The following is a 16708-nucleotide window of genomic DNA, read 5'->3' as shown; positions in this document are numbered from 1 at the left end:
TTCTTCAGAAAGACTAAATTCTATACCAGGTCCTGAGCAGAGTTCCATGGTGTGTTTCTGCAGATAGGGTGCAACGCCACATGCTGTGGATTTTTTTTCTTGTGAGTTTTAATCCTTTAGGACGGACTATTTCAAATTGTTTTCTCTATCTATTTTAACAGACTGCTAGGGTGTTTGGTTTTTTTTGTCCTAGTCTTTGGAATTAATTCCATGTTCTGATATATATTTCAGATGAGTTTTGTTAGACCTTTTCACCACGGGATTTAATACACTTGCAGACATGTTGCAATCTTCTTTGGTCATCCCTTACGTCTCAGCCCACTTGAAACCCATGTGAATGGGATCAGGTTATTTGCTTAGTTGCTCAGTTCTCCTGAGTAAAGACCCAGGGTGTCCCAGGTCTTATGTTCAATTAATCATTTGTAATTGCTATATCTGTGTGCAGGGAACACTTATGGCCTACACTTTTTTTTTTCTTCTTTTTTTTTTTATTAAAAAAGCACTAAAATCCATCCTGAAATGTGACTAAACTTCTCCATTGGCTCTAATTGATAAATCTGTTGGGTAATCATGGTGCTAGAAAGTCTTATAGGCAAAGGAGAAGGTCAAATAGATCCAGAATCTGAACCTCTTTTGCAGCTCTAGCTCTGTTATGAAACACTTTCATTTTAGTTGCCATTGAGTACTAAAGCTATAAACAGAAGATGTGGAGACATGAAATGCAAATCCCGTGAACTGAAATTCTGTGATTGGGTTCCTGGTTCTGTCTGTGTCAGGGAAAATCTTGAACAGATATGTGAGGGAGATTGGCGACTATGAATTGTTCATCCTGCACGTGGATATAATTAACGTTATATTGCATTTTTGCCCTCCCCCTGACCTTGGTGAGTTTCCAGTTATGGAATTGCCTGTCTATTGTCTGATATTGTCTTACATCTTCAAATACGTTCTTCCTTCCTGTGATAAGGAGAAAACTACTGAGGCCAAGTGTATGGCTCCTCCTGTGGTAACTGGCATCTTGGTCCTCATGGAAATTCCAAAATGACATAGAATTTGTTTTCCAGGCCATCTTTTTCCCACCTTAGTTCTTCAATATGTTATTGGCACCTCTCACATCTACCTCCTACCACATCCACTGCTTGATTCATACCTTCGTCAGACCACGGTTCGGCCAAAGTCACACTTCTTCCCTTGGTGTTAGGTAATCCTGGGTTCAGGTCTTTATAGAAGTTCAAGGATTCAAAAGCTCTTCAAAAAGAGGTTGCACGTAAACAAATCCAGTTCATGCATGTGTTTCAATAGAGAGAGCTGTTTTGAAGAGCATCTTTTGCACTCTCTTTTGTGCATGTGTGCTCTCTTACTTTGGAGAGAGGTGGAGGGACCTGCCAAAGGGCTGATGGCAAAGAAGTGGGAATATAAACGAGGAACCAAAGCCTATATTCATTTATGTCTATGTTCTTGAGTTAATATTGTTACCTGGACATTACAGACTGCAACATCCTGCAATTACGGTGCCTGCCATTAGAGTACTGAAAATACCAGACTGGTTGAAAAATAAATTGTATCAAAATCACCCTTACAGGAAAATTAGTTTCATTTGAAATGAACATTTTTCTAGAAGGCATCTCCTTCCTTCAAAAAGGAATCAACTTCTCTGCTGAAAAGCAACTTTTAAAGCTTTGAGTAAATCTTCAGGCTTTAAGTTTGGGGTTTCCCAGTACCCAGGTAAACTTTTCCCAGTTTAACTTTTGTGATGTGTGTGTTAATTTTGCAACTCTCTCTGCAAGAAAATGCATTTCTTCTTCTGGATTGTAAATTTACGCTCGATCCTACCTCTAGCACGTTAGGTTTTTAGAAGTGCAGTTTGGGCAGTTGTTCTCACCCTATGTCTGTATTCCGCCTCCTGATAGCTATTTTTCCTGTGCCGCTCCTAAGGCTTTTTCATTTGAGAGCCCCAACATTTCATTCTGATGGACAAAGTTTCAATGACGGACTCCAAACCAGAAGCAAAGCATTCAAACTAGTGAAAATGCAGGACTCTCTGGAGGTCATTCATATATCAGAGAGTCTGGATATCACTCATCTGGAAAGAATACAAAATTGGCCATGTGTTTCTTTTGTAAAATGTTTGCAGTGATATATCACAGATATTTAAATATGGGAAAATTGGCCAATTTCCACGGTATTTAAAATATATTATGTTGTACCATGTAAGCTAAATTTTAAGGAAACCAGCCAATTTTCTAAATTATTTTTAAGTATTCAGTGCATTATGATATACACGTACTACAGTATGTCTAATAAATACATAGTTATGCAATATGGTTAAGGAAATATATGGTCCTAAATGTGTGTATGTATTATATATATATATATAAATGGAATATATATTGTTTTTCCTATTAAGTTCCTTTATTTATTCACTTAACACACAGATGAGCCTCATGAAATACATGCCAGAAATGCCAGATTGTTTAGCCCTTAATGATGTTGTTAATAATCTAAGTTAAAAAAACCCTGAATTTTAAAATCTGAAGTCATTTCTGATGTGATCTTGAAGCAACAGGGCTCTACTTGTTCAGGCACTGGGGCATGGGGATGGCTTATCACTTCCCAGCTCTCTTTAATATGATTTCTGGAGCTTTAGGAAGTAGAATGTTTTGTCTTCTCATCTGGACCTGTCTTCAGGCTTTTGGAGAACCTTCTGTGAAAAAAGTGTTGCTGTCGTGTCTCCAAGTTTAGTTTTCCTTTTGTGCCTGTGCCCCACCGCCAGCCCTTTAGTTACATGTGCTGTAAGGATACTCAGGTGAATTTCTGAACAACTAATGACAGTAAACTGGTACGGTCCACTCTTCGGACAGAAAGGGCAGATACAGCCAAGAAGGTGTAGGGATAAAAGGAGACATTGCATCTCCTCACTGCTTCTCCACAACAGGAGCTGGTGTCGCTCAGGAGGAGAAGCAGACAGGCTGAGCCCATCTTGCTGCCAGATTGGCTTTTGCTAACTAAATTGGTTTTAATTTAAACGATTATAAGGCAGATTAGAGTTAGCCTTTAACTTGGTGAATATAGATTTTTCATGCTGGTGCCTTATATGGTGCCCATTGTATTTATTGTGCAAACTCTTTGAAGTTTTTCAGTTTTATTGAACCACTGTGGGGGGAAAAAAAATGGATTCAGTGTAAATCTAAAAGAGGTCATAGGACAAGTTTCCAAGTTATAATATTCACTCTTGCTCCATCTTGGCTTTCAGTGCGAGCAGATGTATGTTGGAAGTATGGGAGTGAAGTTGAGAGACTTGGGAGGTGTTCTGCGCTCATTAAAAAGAGGTGATGAGCACGAATATTGGTGTGGACGTGAGGATGAATGGCCATTATGGACCTCCTGTAGCTCTGATGTGTAAAGGGTCTTCTGTGAACCTTCAAGGGGAGTTCCAGACATTGATCAAGGACAGTATGTGTCCTTAAATTCCCCTTCTCACCCGTTCCTCTTGACTCATTAATCCCCAGTAATTTAGATTTACATCTTGTGCCTTCAAGAATGATTTTCTGCCCCTGTTCTTAGGGCCTCTCTTGCACTCTGCCATGTGAAATGGCCGCGCTTGGGTCCATTTGATGGAACCTTCCTTTTCCTGTTCTCTTTTCCCCCCCCGCCTTCTCTCCCTGGTAAAAGTAACCTGCCCCAGCAGCACAGGCTGCAGCACGTTTTTACATGTCTACTGTTTTCTTCCTCTCTGGAAGAAGCCAGCAGGTTTCAGTTCTGTGGCATTGCTCCGGTAGCACGTTGGCAGGCACATGAAGCAGATTCCTCAGTCACCCTTAACGCCAACAATGAGATTTATTATCTCCATCGCTCTTAGGGAAATTAGCCTAGGGAATTAATTTATGGTGTTTTGAAATGCTGTTGTCTTATCGAGTGATTGCTTGCTTACACCCAAACTCCCTCTTACCTTTGGTCACAGGGATTGCGTGTTTAATGTGTGCTTTAACGGGGGCAATTAAAAGGGCACAAGCGAAACACAGTCACACTCTGGGCCGTTTATGGCATTTGATCCTTGTACAGCAGCAATGACCCCCTCCAGCTCACCTTCTCTCTCAACATTGTATCTGGGAAGAGAGATAAATTCACAGTTAATAAAGATAAGACTGGAAAACTCCCTTTGTGAACTTGTGAATAGCTCACGAGTTGCAGTTCAGTCTCTAACAGCAGGATGCAGCAGTATCTCGTAATTCCATGGACCAAAAGGAACCACTGTTGAGGGATCAGGAATTGGGGAGTCGGGGTTTGACCGTACTGGACAGAAAGATTGAAAGGGTTAAAGTCCTCTGCATTAGCATGCTATTGATAAAGTCTTTTCGTTTCCCATGGTACACACCGCAGTCTTTTTGTGATCCTTCAGCATTTCTGTGTGTAATGGTGCTCTTGGCAGGGGAGACTGTTGTGGGCACAATGCTTATCCAAGCAGCCAAGATGGTGTTCAAGATGGAGTGGTGACTCTTGCCCTTTTGTCTCCTACATTATTCATCTTTGTATTATCATTAATTAATGATTTATGGAACCCATTTTGCAAACCACAACCCCATTTAGGGCAGTATAAAGCAGCGTGTATGTAAAACCTGCACACGCATATGTACACACACAGGTGCAGAAAGGCAGTCACACTGGAGATGGAATCTGATGTTAGTTACGGAAATGTTCAAAAACTATTTAGACGGAAAGCAGAGAGTCCTGTGTCCCAAGGAGTCGCAGAAGGATCATGAATAAGTAGAATGTAATTCTGAATTGTATTTAAACATCAGCTTTCTCTTGCAGAAGCGCTACGGTGCCTGTTGCATAGTTTGACTCAGACTCTTTGCTGAGCAAAATGGCATAACATCAAGTGGTTATTCCCCCTGCAGGGAGTTTCATCTCCAGTACCTGGCCAGGATCTTGAGAGGGTTATTTCATCATGGTAATGGAGATATATGTGCAAGATACAGTGCTTTTCTAATGTGAAATTAGACACCCACAGTTAAACAGCTATCTTGGGGTTTTGTATCAAACCACACATCTAGAGGTCCCCAAAGGGCTTGTTTTCCCATGGTTTCTGCACCGTATGCAATACCTCTCACAGCGTTCCTCTCCTTTCATCCCAGCTCACACCTACGGTTCTTTTTCTTGGAAAGATGCTTCAGGAACTCTTCTTGAACTTCCTTTTTCTTTGAATCATAACTCATAGCTGGTTGGCTATGTTTAAATGCCAGTCTGTCTTTTCTTTTTAAGGTTTTTACGTATTACCTGTCACTGTCACGTGATAGCATTAAACAAAGTTAAATTAAAAATCCAGCTAATGCTAGAAAACCTGTGGTGGGAGAGACTCTGCAGGGGCGATGATGGTCACTTGCTCTTCGTACAAACAGGTTATATCCGCCTCAGTTTAGAGTTGGACAAAATGTACTGGTCACTCATTTCACCGTAAACATAAACAGTAGCTCTGAGGTCTTCACGTATCGGGGTATAAGGATAAACATCCTCGCCTGTATTTAAACCGACATCTTCCTCTCTGAATCAGATAACAGAGTGACAATTGCGTGGGGGATTTTGTTTGTTTATTTTTATTCTGTGGCATGGAGCACTCCTACTAGGTTGGCTTACGATGGAATATCTCAATCACTGGCGTATCACGTGCAGGTTACATCAGTGGAGCTGAAAGCTTTCTCTGTAGTTATGCCACACAGGTTTACCTCCGTGCCCATAAAACCACATCCACCAGGGACCTCATCAATGCAAATACACTCAAGAGCAGCTAATGAGGATTTTAATTTAGCTTTAAATGCCTTTGGTGCTGGGTAGGCCTTTACGGCACCAGGCGGGGAAATCTCCGAAGCTCTGGTGGCTTTCACCATAAATGTCACTGCACCGTATTTATTATTTGTTTTAGCTGCATTTCTAACGACCAAAAAGCTCATTTCTCAGATTACACCGATGCTGTGTGTTACTTACCAGCACCTTGGTTTGTTTAAAATACGGTGCGAAATGCAGGAGTCGGCCAGGAATAATTTTCCCTTATGGGACTAAATGTGAGCGTGGGGGAGAACTGGCATCTTCAGCAGGATTGTGAGGGACACCCTGGGAAGGTCCTGGCTCTACTGGGTGACAGGATTTCATGGAGGTGTGGGCTGAGGCGCAGCAGATACCTGTGATCGTCTCTCAGCGTGGATCCTTTGGAGGACTTTCCCCGGGTTACTTGATAAAGAACATTTTGCTGTACGTAGCTGAGCCAGACTTGTAAGATTAAGGTTTGTGTTGCCAATGTTTTATAACTGCCCAGACATTTGCAGGCAGCGATTACTTATTAATGTCGCTGTTATATTGAGTGTCACCTTTCGTTCTAATTCCCTCAATCCTAAGTGCGTCATTATATACTTCAGAGCTGACTTCAACCTTTCTTGAAGCTTGTGTTTGCCAGACCCTATCAATGGGAGATTTATTGCCCTGAGGTGGTATTTTCCAGCCTTGGTCCAGAGCTGGTCTCTTTTATGACAGGGTAAGGGCAGACTTTTCATAGGCTCACAGTATTGGTGCTTGTTTGAGGTTTGAGGCACCTGTCTTAGGGTGTTACGTGCTCCCATTATGAGGTAGTTCTGGTGCTGCTCCTCTTCTTTTTTTTTTTCTTTTTTTTTTTTTTCCCCTTTTCTTTTTGTTTTTCTCCCCCCCCTGCCCCCCTTCTCTCACACCCTTTCCAGAGTTGTCTTTGCACCGTCTTTTCCAGCTGATCTTGGAATGCCCAGAAATTCCAACTTTTCTTCACCTTTCCTCCAGCTGCAGTTTTCTCCTTCCACAATCTCTGTCTCTTCACCTTTTTCCACAGTCCCAAGTTTCTGTAACCCAGTTTGTCCTGTGTGGAAAAATTATATCTGGTCATATTCTGGGAGCAAGCAAAGAGTGATCTCAAAGTCACCAGCAGGCTGTGATTTAAGGATATATAACTTCTTTAAATCAGAGGGAGAAAAACAAGGTACCCGAAGCCCTTTTATCCAGACACTGAGGTGCTGGTCTGTACAATCCCATGTCAGCGCTAAGCCCAGCAGCTGTAGGGCATGATGTGTTGAGCAGTGATTCAATATTCCTTCGTGTCTCAGGTGCTTCGCTAAGCAAAGGGGCCTGATGAATTGCTGGGATAATGGTTCTTTGCTATATTTCCCCAACTAGTTTGGGATTTGTAGTGCAAGCTTCTAGGAGTTTGTTTGCACAGCTGGAAACTTTCATTAGCCAATGTGATTCCTCCATTTATAATGTTCTACTGACTGACATGTTTGGTGAGGTGCCTCTCAGATCTTAGACCAGTGCCTGGCCATTGCTGTCAAAAACGCACCGTCCCTCCAGTTCTGGGGCCAGCCTCAGCGGAGGCCAAGGATTAGCCTGTTCCTTTGAATAAGCCTTATGTGCAGACAAAATGAGGTGAAAATCCTCCTTCTGGCTTTTCTTAATGGAGTTTGCAACACCTGCCTTCCCCAGGTGACAGGGCTAAGTGTCCAGTAAACATGAGAAATACCCTTCTGCGTGTGTACGCGCAGATACTATTAAAAGGCCACTAATAAGAGCCTGTGCTCAGAGTCGCAGCTTTCTCATCTCATTAATGCCTGGCTCCTGCACCCGAGACATTTTACTGCTTGATAGCTGTTCTGTGGGCTATATACAAAACGAGTCAGAAGTCTCAATTTGATCATTATAGGACTTGCAGCTACGTCGCAGAATCTACTCTCACAGCGTGACAGCCTGGAAGGAGATGCTGTAGATGTGGCGTTGGATGAATTCCTCTTGGAGTTTTGGAACCAGCCTTCGACGCCAGGCAGAGGTGGAGAATTAGAGACTTGGCAGGGAAAGCCTTCACTTCCCAGGTGGGTATGTTCTGTTTGAAGCCTGAACTGAAGGCAAGTTTTTCCAGCCCTTTAAAACTTTAAGAAATCCCTACCTCTGTCCCACCTTCCCCCATGAAATAGTTTCCTTCCTAACACCTGTTTCAGCCCAACACAGAAGCCTGTCTGTTGTGTTGACCTGTCCAGAGAGACACATTGGGCTGGCAGGAGCCACCTCGCGATACCTCAGCAGTTAACACCTCACTTCTTAGTGAAAGCAGCTGGTTTGCTCCGTGCCTCATAAAACCGTGAACAAACTTTTACACATTTGTGCTGAGAGAAGGGATAGATATTCCTTATCCGCTTCTCTGCCGCTCTGCAGCACAGCCCAGCAATTACGGTCTGGTCTATCGTTATCAGGTGAGCAATAAGGAGGAGTGTGAATGGAGATAGATGATGGGATGGGCACTGTGGCAACAAACAAGTTATTGCAGGTTTGCTGGCGCCGCCAAGTCTGTATCGGCGCGTTTTGGTGGCCGTGGTGGAGCAGAGAGAGGCAGGCACCGTGCTGCTGCCCGGAAAGCGGCTGTGTGTTGCAGTCAGATGGCCTTCTCATCTACATGCGGGGATGAGTAAACACCATCCAGCGTGTACATCGATTCCCAGCCCTCACCGTCGCCTGCCCTCCTTTATGGTGGGGACCTGAACTTTCACCTCTTGTTTGTTTGCCGTGTCTCCCTTTTTTATTTTCCCTGTCAAAAACCAAAACAAGTCAAGAGTTGTTCAGCCAGCGTTGTAGTCTTCCTCCTCACAGCCTGGGTGTCCTCCCTAAAATCTTTCATATGGCAGTATCCCAGCAATTCAGGAGCATCAGTCTGTGTGCTGCTCTTTAAAGGGGTCTGTAGAGAAATGCACCGTCCTGCTCAACAAACCAGCACTCATCTGAAAATCAGAATCTGTGCTACCACATGTGTAAAGAGAGAGAGAATTCAGCTCGAATTTGAAGTCTGATGTTGTCTTTGCAAATCTGTTAGAACTGTCTTTTTGTTAGTCAAGTATCTTGCAGGGCAGTAACCACAGAGAGATGAGAAAGGTGGGAATTTAGTATAGCAAGGTTTTCCTTTTTTGCATGTGTTGCGAGGCCAAGATGTACAGAAAATGAATGGTAGAGCTGGAAGCAGAATTGTGTTCTCTGATCTTGGGAGAATATATTAAAGATTTAGGGACATCAGATGACTGAATTCTCTGTTTCTTTGAAAACCTTTTCTTGAAAGAGTCATCTCTTCAATTAAAACACCACACGGCTTAATTTTTTAATGCTAATTAAGGATGTCACTTTTTATATTTTCTAGGACCATCTTTTAATATTGTCAACTGATGTATGTCCAAAATTAAGTTTACTAAGAAGATTGAAAGAAAGAAGGAATTGTCCTTAGAAAAGAATGAAGGAATACTCTTCTGGCAGTAACGAGGTGAGAGATGCTCGGACTGTGGGGCCATGTTGGTATGATCCAAACCCCTGGAAATGCAAAACCTTCTTGTGAAATCTGGGAAAGTTTGGCTCTCATTCTGATCACTGTGAGGTAGATCCGGGTTTCTTACCCGAAGCATTCTTCATCCCAGGAGTATTACTGTGTGACAATACTGTAAAAGATGGAAATGGCGGATGATTCAGAAGTAGAACAAGTGCTTAACTCAGAAATAAATCGCCCTTCCCTTTGTCATAGGAAGTGCCTTACTAAATGGTGCTTCTAAATTTACTTTCTGATTTCTCTGTAGACTCTAGATAATCTTTGTTCTCAGGTATTCTGAATAGATCTGACTACTAAGTTCTGACAATCTTCAGTAACTAGAAATGCTCCATTAGCTAATTGCTCGGTGACAATGACCTTTCTGGGTAAGTCCACATGACAGCCACATAAATGCCACCCTAGTGCTTCCTGATTAACTTTATAAGCCATTTACTGTATAACTTTAGTCCTCAAATAACAGCACCTTTGGCTTCACATGACTTAGTGTGTCACAGCTGGTCCAGTAAAGAGGCTTTGCTTGTTTAGAGGCAACAGGTAATGTCAGCCTGTTTACGGGAAATACTTGAGAAATTTCTTCAGGAAACCCAATCAACGCTACATTGATCACTGCTCCAGTGATCCTTAACCTTGCACAGAAACACCCTGCTCGTGGAGTAGATACGAGATAGAAAAGTGAAGAGCAGAAGAGGAGGTACAAGATGGACTGACTTGCAATGGCCAGAGCGGTGTTGCTTTGCTGGCCCGGTGTTGCCTCAGGAGCAGGATGGCCTCCAGGTTCTAGTACTTGCCCTGACTATTCGTGCATCTGTGAAATTTGGGCTCATAAGAATTTCCCATATTGGGTCAGTCCTAAGGCCCTTCTAGCCTAGTATCTAATAACGGATCTCTGGGGAGAGAATATAAACAAACAGGACAATTAAAATTGACCCATCCCAGCTTCCTGAAGTTGGTAGCCAAGGCATCGGAGGAGTTTAAGTCCTGTGCTGAAATGCTTATACTAATGACCTACATAGTGGAAAATAATTTAATAAAACTAAACTAGACCTTGTTGGGAGGGTGGTTGATGCTCTGGGTCTTCTAAGAATTTTCCTTCTTGTTTAAGTGTAATTTAAAAGTGTTTCCCTTTTAACAGCATCTAGAATAACCCCCTGCTGTTTTTCAATTTTCTTACTGTATTTAACTTTGCTATGCCTAAGAGTCTACTTAAGTATATAGCCAGCTGATTTATGCCTAGGCCAAATATGTAAGCTGTGGGATAACCCATCTCCAAGGTTTGATATCCTTCCCTCCTGTAGTTTAGTTGAAGACACGGGACGATATTGCGGAGCCATGATTTAACCCATCAGCTCTGGGTGGGAGTTCAAGCACGGTCTAGTGCCTGAGCGCTTTGCTTCTGATCTGAAGATAACTGGGAGGTTAAATAACTGGAGCCAACCTGGATAGGGATCAGAACTATGGCTTGTGCGGGTGTGGCCCATAAACTTTTATGGTAGCCTTAGATACTACTGAGAGGTTTGTGGCTATCTTGTCTTGGATCTTCAAGGATCTGTCTTTCACAGGGGGAGACACAGTTACAAGTGGTTGTATTGCAAAAGTCCTTAATAATCCCAGGTTTATGCAGAGGATTTATGCTGGCTGCGGGCTTTGCTTTTGTATCCATGGAGGTTTCAGTGGAGGCAGGAGAAAAATGAGTGCCGACAGTCTTAGAAGTAGAAAAACCCTCTCTGTTTCTGCTGTCACACCGTGGTAGTTATCACATGGGTTGCGATGTCCTCTTCATTGCTTACAACCCCTTAAACGTTCATCTTTCAGGTGACAAAGCTCAGGAAAGAGCTAAGCATGCAGGATGCAAAGGCTGATGAGAGTTTAGCTTCAGCAAGCATTGAATTGGAATGAACTTAAAGAGAGGGGGAAAAGAGAGGCTGAAGAAGAGTTTTTGTTGAAAAAACAGGACAGTTTAACTGAGAAATTTTCCTGTTGTTTCTCTTTTGGTATCTTCCACTTCTGCTGGTTTTTAGGACCCCTTTCTAGTCTGGTCTTGTTGAAGCTCCTGCAAAGAGCAGGAGTTCTGTCTGCCTAATGTAAAGCACGGTTTAAGTCCTGACAACCAGATTTTTAAGTCTGCTTAATTAGATGTTTCCTTCTCACCCTAGGGCAAAGTAAGTTTCTGGTGCCATCGTAAAGGCTGCTTGGGTGTAAATGTCATCCCGGTGACAAGAGAAGTATTGTGATCATGCGGGGGTGTTTTTCTGTTTTTTGCGTGTGTCCTGTCGTGCATTTGCATCAAACGGAGGTTGCATCAATGGGTTGTCTGTGCCTGCGTTTCCTTACGTGGCTGTGCAGTGTTGCTCCGCACTTGCCACTCGGAGTTGTTTTAAATTTGGTGATGGTTGATTTATGATGAAATGTATAACGGTCTAACCAAAAGCAGCGTAGGCTCCGGGATATAAGCCTAGTGCTGTTTCCTCTGAAGTTAGTAATAATAATCCTGATGACTGGTTGAAAAAAAAAGTGTGCAACTGTTCTACCACCCCAGAGCCTTTTCCTTCTAGCAAAATTCTGCAGATTTCAGTGCAGAAAAATTGTCATCTCTATCTCTTTGCCCCCCCCCCCTTTTTTTTTTTCCCTCATGCCTTCTTTCTCTTTTACTTCCTATACCTCATTTGTTCCACTGCTCAGAATCAGAAATAGTTCTGGTAGTAAAACATATCTACTGGTGGGATGGATGGGCTATTCTTGCAGTTCTTTTTCCTTTGAGGTGTTCTCTGAATGCATTAGATCTCCCTCTGAGCCTGAAGAGATGTGAGAAGACAAGTAATACAACGGGTAAATAGTTTAGCACACCGCTTTGAGCACTTGAGACTAGACTTTTAATGTTCTCCGTGTCGTGGTGTCATTTTCACCTAGATAATGCAGTGTCTTTGGTGCTCCAAAGGGTCTGAACTCTGTAATAGCCACTCAGATTTTGGACGATGAACGCTTGAATCTCTGTCCCTGAGCTTTTTGTAAATCTGGTCCTGGAGTCTGTCCTTGCTCTGCTGCTGCCTGGGCTGCGGATGCTGCTGAGAGAAGTGAAAATGGATGTTGCTGTGTTGCCCTGAGGAAGTTCATCTGCCTCTCATCAGAGGGCCAGATGGCCCAAGGTTTTGGTCACAGCTTACGAAGCTTCACACTTGATTGATTTTTGGGTAGGATACAGCGCAGTGTGGCTCCCGCTCTGCTGCAGCCTTTGCTGCAAAAACTTGAATCTCAGTCCCTCAGTTCTGTTGGAACAGCGATGCTTAATAGGTCACTGGGCTTCGCCCATAATGTTCAGGCTCACACTCGTTCTCCAAGGTGTTGTAAGAACATGCAGCCTCTCCAGTATCCGGTTCTCGGGTAGGACGACCCTGCAGCGATGATGTGCCATTAGTGATGGCCTCAGGAGAAGTGTGGCTCTATCACACTGTCCGAGCTCGATGACCTACTCCAGCAGAACGACAGTAGAGCTCTGATTTACCTGAGCCTCATCTGCTGCTACTATAAAGGCATTTCAGCTTAACTTCCCTGGTGACGTGCCTTGGCTAAAGATTTTATCAGACATTTAGTGGTGATACTGCTGGATTTCTGCAATGTTCTGAAACACTTCCATGGGATTTAATGTGAAAATGAGTAAGCTTTTCAGTTGAAAGTTAATAGATAAATATGTAAATGACATAGAGTAATAAATGGGCAGTGTTCTTCCTTCTAGACTTTTAAAAATCCCTCTGCAGAATAATATAACAAGAAGATAAATAAGATGTGAATGACAGGAACGTGAATGCATACTGTAGTTTTCGCACTTGACAAGTTTATGCTTTGCTCTTTTTTCTGTACATCTTTTCCCCTACTGTACTTAGCAATGCTCATTTGAATAGTACAATGAGCCTGTGGCCATTATTTTCAGTGTTCTTAAGTTGGAGCTGTTAGTGCTGAGCTGACAAAGGGATCCATATGTTTAGAATCTGTACTTACCTTTGAAAAGCTCTCTGTGAATTCCAGCCGTCAGCTGTCCACACAAACTTTGGATAAATATGGGCAAATGTCTCTTCATTATCTTAAAACACACTACAATATTATTACAGTAGCGACTGGAAGCCATAATTAAGGTCAAGTCCCTGTTATGTGTACCCGGAATGAGTGACGGTCTCAAAAATGGAAAAATCACATTTTAAAAAGACAAAAGTAAGATTCTTACTGCCATTTCGCAGCTGGGAAGACTGAGGAACAGTCAGTGATGTGCTCGATGTCACCTGGGTTGTGTGACAGAGCTGAAATCAGTCGGTACGTCCAGGTTAAGGCCTTAACGTCGTGGTTTTCTCCTCTCGTTGGGTGATTTCTTCTCAAAACTGCTGGTGTCTTACATACCACTCTGGCTTAGCTCGGGCTGCCTCTTATTTGACTCTTTCTGACAGAATCCTGTGTGCTACTTTTAAAAGCCTCCCGGCTCGGAGCTTTTAGAAGCACGTCCCTCCCGCAGGCTGGCGGTGACAGCTATGCTGGTTTGTACTGGCACTGCTTACCACGTGCTGCAAAGGGATGTAAACAGGGTGTAACTGATCCGAAGGGAGGGCACGTTGGTACGATTTGAATGGTGGGGGCCAGGAAAAAAACAAACAAACAAACAAAACAACAAAAGAAGAAAGAAAAGGGCTGGAGTTCATATTCTCACGCAGTTGTGTCTCCTACTCCCCACCTTTCTTTTGTCCCCGCGGTCAGTACGTTACAGGCAGCTGCTGCTGGTGGGTATTTACTTACTGAGACGTAAGGTACACATCAATTCATGGCAGAAACTCGCCTCAGGGCAGAAAATCTTCTGTAGGAAAGGAGGAATTTTAAGGGTTCTGGACTGAAAAAAAGAAAGCAAGCAAGTCAAAAAAACCCCCTCCCTGAGTGACTGAGAAAGGGAAATCTGGTTAGAGAAAGCACACTCTGGGCTGGGGAGATTCTTCATGTGCTTCTCAAATCAGATTTCCTCGGAGACTGTGGCAGACACTGTGACATTGAATTACATTTTCCTTTACATTTGTATACCAAAAATAAACCCTGCCTAAGTCATTCAGTGTCTTCTTGATGGTTTAGGAGCAGTCAGGATGACAACAGCTACTGGTCAGAATTGTCAGAATCAAGCCTCATTATCACAGCTCGCAGTACTTGACCTGCAGACCTGGCCAGGAGCAGACATTCAATAGGGTGCCAAATTCCTTTTGAATTAAAATCTTGCATATAGGATTCATGCTTCCTAGAAAGATGCTCTTCCTCCTCGTAGGTATTATCAGCGTAATACTGTTATTAAGGTGAAGCTGATGATGAGCTGGGCACTGGCAGTTCCCTACTCCAAAGGCCGTAAAGGGTATTACGGATTACAGAGTATATTCATTACTTTGTGAGAGAGGGTTCAAATGAGGGAGAGCGAGTGTTGCTGGTAGTGCTATAAACGTCTGAGACAGCAAGTTTTGTAGAGCCCTTCTTTGAGAACAGGGTTGCAGAGAATGTCCACTCATGTATTTTTACACATAGAAAAAGGCTGGATTTTCAGTATTGCTTATCTGCAGTTCTAAAAGCGTGGGGACGTATTTTCATGCTACATATGAGCTGAAGATTTAACAAGCTGTTAAACTGGACTACAGCTTTATGTTCCCTGCTGTTCGGCGTTGTTTATCGGCCAAGTACAGGGAACCGAGGAGTGCATTCTAAGAGTAAACAGCAGCAAAACCCCAAGTGAGATATAAATTAAATGGGAAGTACAGTCCTTGCAGATTATAGCCAAAGGTAACCTTTTGAGAAATGCATAAGACAGTCCCATATGCAAATTTGAGGTAAATATTGAGATATAGATTTCAGTAGGTATTTAGATGGCTCGTTCTTGCTGGCTTCAATGGAAGTGAAACATCTGGAAGGTTGTGAAAACCTCACGGACCAATAAATTCTCTTGTCCTGGCTCACCCCATGTCATATGCTGTTGGTATCCAAAGAATGGTGGGTGCTCTGTTCCTAGGACAAGCCCCTCGAGGATGCTGAGAGCTTGGGCCTCTTGTTCATGGTAAGTGCTTTCCTTCCTTGCTTGCTTTCTTCCCTTCCTTCATCCGTCTGTCCAACCCATCCTTTTAAATCTGATCAAGAACTGAGAAATCATTTTTGGTACAAGTTTCCTCCTCCATGGTTTGTCCATTTGCTTCCATTGAAATCAGATTTTGATGCCAAGTTTTTAGTTAAAACTACAGCTTATCCTTCGGATGTGCTCGGTCCTGTAAATGAGGAGTGAGATGTTTGAAAAGACTTGCAGGAAGGCAGAACAGACAGGTGTCACGAAATCATAGGACCTTCATATAGAAATCATTTATCAAGGTCTTCAGATCTGTCGAGATCTAATCGGATCTTGTGGTTTTGAGAATCTTGAATATTTCTGTGGGGAAATTCTTAGTTTTCTATGCAGGCTGGGTTTTCATCAGCACAAAAAGAACCTAGAAAGAAGTTGTTTTAAAAATACTGACATTGCTAGATTTTTATCAAATCTCCATAAAAAGAAGAGGGTTTGGCCTAAAAGCTGTGTACAAAGAAAATAAATCTTGTATCAGTGCACACCTTAAAAAAACCCTATTTTTTTTTTTAGCCAAACTTACTAATATCTGCCTTCTTATTTGTTACGGGTTTGTTTTATTTTGGTTTTTTCACATCAAAAAATAAACTCTAGACAGAGCCTGGGAAGCAATAAATCTGGGTGTGTCATTAGTAAGTGCTCTAAAAAGTTCACATTGCATAGTGCTATGAAATTCCTCTGGGAACATATATTTTTATATACATGGCAGAGGGCTAAAAATAGGTTACTAGAAAAAGCCATAGTGTTAGAAAAGAGGAAGAGGGTTTTCCAATTTGTTTTATTGTTCTGTTTTGAAATGAAGAATTGTAATCTGAATGGGGAAAAGTTAAAAAAAAAAAAAAGTAGTCACAGAAAATGAGTCAGATTAGACTGGATCTAATGAAAGTAATAAGCTGTGGGATGGATCTGTAAAGCAATTCCCTATGTTCCTCTGGAAAGGACTGGTCTTTCCATTTGCTTTAGCCCGAGTTGTGTCAAACCCAGCAGTCCTGAGGGACAGGTGGTGGTTGGTTTCTGAGCAGGCAGAAGATGATGCTTTGTGGAATGGTTTGGTATCGGCTCAGCCAGCGTTCCCTGGATGGTTGTCCCTTGAAGGGTGAGGTAGGTTCCAAACTTCCAGTGAGATAATGCGATTTTTTAGCACTTTCTATCCCTGCCTTTCGAAGCATTTAAAAAGGCAGTACAAGTGATGCCATTTCCCCCATCTAGAGATGGGGCAC

This window comes from Numenius arquata, chromosome 16 (genome assembly GCF_964106895.1).
Source record: "Numenius arquata chromosome 16, bNumArq3.hap1.1, whole genome shotgun sequence".
NCBI lineage: Eukaryota > Metazoa > Chordata > Aves > Charadriiformes > Scolopacidae > Numenius > Numenius arquata.
The sequence above is the reverse complement of the archived record's forward strand: the minus strand, read 5'-3'. Positions refer to the sequence as shown.